The sequence below is a fragment of the Myotis yumanensis genome, unplaced genomic scaffold (assembly GCF_028538775.1).
Source record: "Myotis yumanensis isolate MYYU_CA2020_CCGP unplaced genomic scaffold, mMyoYum1.0.hap1 SCAF_7, whole genome shotgun sequence".
In the NCBI taxonomy this organism is placed as follows: Eukaryota; Metazoa; Chordata; class Mammalia; order Chiroptera; family Vespertilionidae; genus Myotis; species Myotis yumanensis.
The window spans coordinates 49416797-49422979 of NW_027223758.1; positions in this window are offsets into that span (position 1 = coordinate 49416797).

Genomic DNA, 6183 nt, shown 5'->3' on the forward strand with positions numbered 1-6183 from the left:
TTGGGGTTTTCACTTCTTTAATGTGAAGCCCCTGTGCACATGAAAATATTAACATCAATTTAAAAAATTGATATGCCTTTTCTTCTGTTTAATTTGCATGCCCCAGTAACAGAAATTAAGAGGTGAGAAATTTTTCCTCTTGTACACTTTGGGTTACTATCCTCTGAAAAAGTAAAAAACTAAAGATTTGGTAATGAATTAGGCTTTTATTGACGGGTTTCAGAACATGTTACCCCAAAATATAGCACCTCAATAGATTAAATATTTCAGGCTGAAGACATTTGAAGAATAGTTTGTGTAGTGTCTGACCTTCCTCGAAGCAGGTCATAAAACTAAGGAAAGACTTTCTAACCTGGCTCTGATGTAGGCCAGATATGCTCTTTTTTCTTATCTGGGGAAAAGGAACATCCTTATCTCCAAAGACAGATGGACACAGAGAGAAATCTGAACAAACACCTTGCTAAGCTTCCTCAACTTTCTACCCTTAACTCAAACTCTTTGTCCTAGCATATCTTTCTGCAACTTTCCACTCTTCATCAAACCTCAGATGAAAACACTCAGGTTTAAACCTCTCCTCGGGTCTTATTTCTCTTATGAAAACTACTGTGTCATGTAAAACTTTTCACCACATTCCAGCCAGATCCGTCTTTTTCCTTCCTCAAATATGCCAAGTTCTGTCACAGCTCAGATTTTCCTAGAATACCCCTTTGCTATGTTGTCTCATCCTCATCCTGCAAGTCACTTGCTCAGGGTGGCCTTCCTGTACCAACTCATGTAAGTGCCACCGACCCCTTTTCTAGTTACTATTTACCCCATAACGCTGTTTATTTCCTTCATGGAGTAGCTGTAATTTTTTGTTCAATTGCTTAATAATTTGGTGTTGACTCTTCCCTCTCCTCTCTTCCCCTACTCCCATTACATTAATCTTTTTAAGGTCAGATGTCTGGCCTGTCCTATTCATTCCCTTATCCCCTGCACCTAGAACAATGCTTGGAACATAGGCGATGCCCAATAAATACGTGTTGAATATTGAAGGAATGAAAGCTACAGCTTTGCTCCATGCATCTCAGCAGTCTTCATGATTGCCTCCTTTCTATGTGAATGAGATAATCTTGTAAGTTACCTGTGTTTGTTTCCTAGAGTTGCCTTAACAAGATACTACTAACCGAGAGGCTTAAAACAACAGACATATATTCTCTCACAGTTCTGGAGGCAAGAAGCCTGAAACCAAGGTGTTGGCAGGGCCATGCTCCCTCCTAAAGCTCCAGGGGAGAATCCTTCCTGCCTCTTCCAGCTTCCGGTGGTGGCCAGGGACCTTGGCATGCCTTTGCTTGTAGCGGCAGCACTCCCATCTCTGCCTGCACCCTCGCAGGGCATTCTTCCTGTGGGTCTTTGATAAATGCTCCTCTCATAAGGAACCAGTCAGTGAATGTGGCCCAATCCAATCCAGTATGACATCATATTATATAGTTTACATCTGCAAAGACCCTATTTCCAAACAAATTCACATTCACAGCATGACGGGTTAGGACTTCAACTTACCTTTTGGGTGAAACATTCAACCCACAACAATACCTAATGCAGTATCGAGGCTAGAGGCTCCAAAAAATAAATTCCTTTCAACTGACTTTTCCATGAGCCCTACCTGAAATTCCCTGCTTAGATTGGATGCCAGCCCTAGGCTGTTCGCTTACCTGAAGCTCTGATACCTTCTAATCCTCCAAGCTCTTCCTCTTGGGAGTGAAAACCTGGTATGTTAATAGCTCTGGTTGAACTCCCTGGTTGCCAATTGCTACTCATTCCTCAGGAGCCGACCACTAATGCACCAGAATAGCTTTCACATGACATGTACTGCATTGGATCACTAGGAAGACCTAATATCCATTGTAATTGTACAATTTAATTATATCATAGGTTTTTTTATGGGGTAGAGGAGCTAATCTGGGAATCTAATGACCATTTTTAATACTGCTTGTCCTTAGAAACATTGTAGATTGAATTGATAACCTAAATTACAAATAAACTGTTGGAATGGAATTGCATAAGTAAATTGGGGAACACTTAGATATAAGAAAGTTAAAGATGATTCGAGAATCAAATAACAAATATGATCGTAACATAGGATGACAGGGTAATAAACAACTGATGACATTTACAAGTGCTATTGCTTCTAGGGAGGTATTTGTACTTCAGTAACTCCAAATCTCAGGGAACACAGCTCCAATCAGTTTTACTCAATGCCATAACAGTGGTTGGCAAACTGCGGCTCGCAAGCCACATGCGGCTCTTTGGCCCCTTGAGTGTGGCTCTTCCACAAAATACCACGTGCGGCGTGCATGTACAGTGCGATTGAAACTTCGTGGCCCATGCGCAGAAGTTGATATTTTGTGGAAAAGCTACACTCAAGGGGCCAAAGAGCCGCATGTGGCTCTCGAGCCGCAGTTTGCCGACCACTGCCATAGGAGATACAGTCTTTCTTCTTTTTTTCTGATTGCCAGGCCTTCCTGCTGCTTTAGAATCCCAAACATGGGTGGAAATTTGTTTTATCTGTAAATGCTGACCCTGCTATGGAGTTCCAGCTTTTGAATTCAGTGTAATAACAACTCACTCCATCTTGCCATAAAGAAGGGGACTTGAAGAAATGGGATTCTATCCAGGTAGCAGTCTCGCTGGCAAGAGATGGTAGTTTGAGGCCACCCTGAGCCGGCCAGAGGAGCTCTGGCTCTCTGCCTATTGGAGGGAAGATTTCCAGTACTTTCTTCCATTGTTGGGCGAATAGGGGGGAATGTTATGTGATGTTATTCTCTGCTGTAGGACACACCTCCTCCTAAGTTTCCAGAAGTGGCAAACACATACCATTAACTCCTCATAATAAAATGGGTATTTGCTGGATTGCTTTGCACTAAATCAACAGTTACCTGACAAAGTGAAAGACTCCTTAGCAGAAAGACTCCTTAGCAGTGAGGTATTTCTTTTAATTATCTACGAATTAAAATCTTTGATCTGAAACAGATTTGGGCTCGATGTACCAGAGACTCTTGTCATGTAGGAATAATATTTGCCCAAGTGATACCTTTCTGAGGAAATAAAGAGGTACACACCTGGCAGGTCTTAAAAATCCTCAGAGCCCCTTGTTCTGGGATGTAGGCATCACTCCTTTGTCCTCAGTAGGTTCCCAGCGAGCAGAACCTAGCTGCTGATGGAAAGAACACAGACATTTTCCCTTAATAATTATACTCTGGAAAGAAGGTATTTTTCACTTCCTAAAGGACAAACCAGCCACTCCTATATCTTAAAAAATGAATCTTTGAAAGCATTTTGAAAGCCCATTTATCTCCAGGCTAGTCTCAAATAGATGGAGAGAGGGATGGAATATTCATCTTTATTCATCAAACATTTCTTGAGTCCCTATTGTGTGAAAAGTCTTTTTTCAAGGCACTGCTATGCATAATACAAAAATGAATGAACAAAACACCTGCATTCAAAGAAGAAGAGAGGAGAATTATTGTTGCAATCATGGTGGAGTATGAAGTGTGCTCTAAGGGCTTGACCTAGGTGGGGTTTCTAATGGGGCAGATCTGATCCTTGACTGATGATGGGCAAGATTTTTAATATGAGATGGAAGAACATTCTAGGCAGGGAGAAAAGCATGAGCTGGAGGCGGAGTTACCCAGCCGCCTGGCAAAATGTCATTTAAGGAAACGGAGGAATGCCAGGTAATTGAGTCACTATTTTACACTTCAGGTGAAAGGCAGAGTGAAGGCAGAATTTATTATAAACTGGTTCTGTCCTGGACAAACTGGGACCTATTGTGACACTAGTAATCACGAAATTGCAAGAGCAGCTTTTTCTTTTTTTATCCTTACCCAAGGAATGAGGATATTTTTCCCATTGATTTTAGAGAGTGGAAGTGGAAGGGAGGGGTAAGGGGAAAGAGAGAGAGAGAGAAAGAGAGAGAGAGAGAGAGAGAGAGAGAGAGAGAGAGAGAAGGGAAACATTGATGTGAGAGAGACACATTGATCAGTTGCTTCCTGCCTGGGTGGGGATCAAACCTGCAATCCAGATGCATGCCCATGACCAGGAATCTAACCTGTGACCCTCCAGTGCAAAGGCTGACACTCTAACCACTGAGTCATGCTGAGCAGGGCTGCAAGAGAAGCTTTGATTGGGAGGAGGCTGCAGTGACTTCATTACAGAGAACAGGGGTGGGGATGGGGAGAAAGGTGGGGAGGGGCTGGCAGGCCTAGTACTATATTAGTTCCCCGTGGCTGCCACAAAGTACCACAAACCAGGTGCTTAACATAATAGAAATATATTCTCTCATGGTTCTGGAGGCCAGCAGGACAAGGTCAAGATGTTGGCTGGGCTGTGCTCTCTCAAGGCTCTCAGGGAGGATCCTACCTGGCCTCTTCCTAGCGTCTGGTGTGGGTAGAAATCCTTGGCTTGTGGACAAATCACCAGTGTCTGCCTTCGTGGCATTTCCTGCATGCTGTCTCTGTGTCTCTTGTCTGAGACACCCATCCTATTGGATTAAGGATTCGCCCTACTCTAGTATGCCCTCATACTAACTGAACTACATAGGCAAGGACCCCATTTCCAAGCAAGGTCACATTTGGAGGTTCTGGGGGACCCTCCTCAACCCAGTACTAGTACCAAACAGGGAAGTTTGACTGGGTGAAGATGCTCCTGACACTCAGGCAGGAGGGCAAGGGGACACGGACAGGGAAGTCCAGAGCTTGGAACTGTGCTTCCGTGGGCAGCTTCCCCCAGGGGCCCAGGGGGTGCTTTAGCTCTGAGAGTGCACTTGGAATGTCAGGGCGAGGTTGGAAGGCTGCCCACTGTATTCCATCCTGTGTCCACCCAATTTTCTCAAGTCTAAACTTCTCTATTCTGTTTTCCTCTGCTGGAAGAAGGGGGAGACGATTAATACTAGAAATCAAATCAGACTTGAAATTGGGTGATAGCAGTTCAAGTCATGATGACTCAGCTACTTTCAACTTTGGTCAGTCCTGTGACTTCTGAGTCTGTTTCCTCCTCTATAAAATGAGGATGTCGGAGGATGATCCATAAGGATCCTTCTGGCTCTAGAAGCTATGACTTTAGGAGGAAAAAGGTGAACTATGCTCCACTGCCCCTGTTAGGATACTTCAATAGGACCCTTCATCATCCCCATTCCCCGCCCCTGCCCCCACAATATATCCATCAGATAACATTTGTGGTTGCAAACAACAGAAATTGATTATCTTTTTAAAAATATAATTTTATTGATTTCAGAGAGGAAGGGAGAGAGAGAGAAACATCAATGCTGAGAGAGAATCATTGATCAGCTACCTCCTGCATGCCCCAACTAGGGATCAAGCCCGAAATCCAGGCATGTGCCCTGACCAGGAATTGAACCGTGACCTCCTGGTTCATAGGTCAACACTCAACCAGAGCCATGCCGGCTGGGCCAGAAATCGATTATCTTGAACACAACAGGGATTTATCAGAAGGCAATTGGGGGCTGGCACCAAGAACAACCTGGTCCCCCTCATCTCCCATGAACTCTCCAAGTTTGTGATCTCTTACTCAAGGGTCAGCTCCCTGGGTGAGAGTATCCCCTGTGTTGTGTTTGGGCAGAGAAAAGATAAGATTTCCCCAAAGGGAGATTGAGTTGCTGATAAAAGGGTTGGATGGTGGACAGCCAAGAGAACATGTCTATAGCCAGTAAGTACAGTATTTGGAATTCAGCCAAGGATGAAGATTTTAATAGTATATTTAGCCACTAGTATCTCTAACGTTGTATTATTAGACTGTTATCACTCTTACTTTAAGTTAGTGGTTAAGAGCTCATATTCTGGAGTCAGAGAGACCTAAGTCTGAATTCCAGCTCTGCCCCAGGGTAGTGGTGACTTTGGGGAAGTTATTTATTGCTTATACTTACATACCAGGAGCCTGCTTCCTCATCAGTCATGTAGGGATGATCAGGCTGACCTTATAGATTATTGTCCAAATTAAAGGAGATGATATATACAAAAGAGCTTAATGCAAAGCCTGGCCCACAAAATATACATTACCTAGTAGTACATTCAGCCAATTTCCAAAGAAATGAGTCAAGTTACCGGCTCCACAGTACCTTTGAGTTCAGCGGCACAAACCAGAACTCTTCCTTGTAGAAAACCCCACTGAAAAGGACTAAATGGA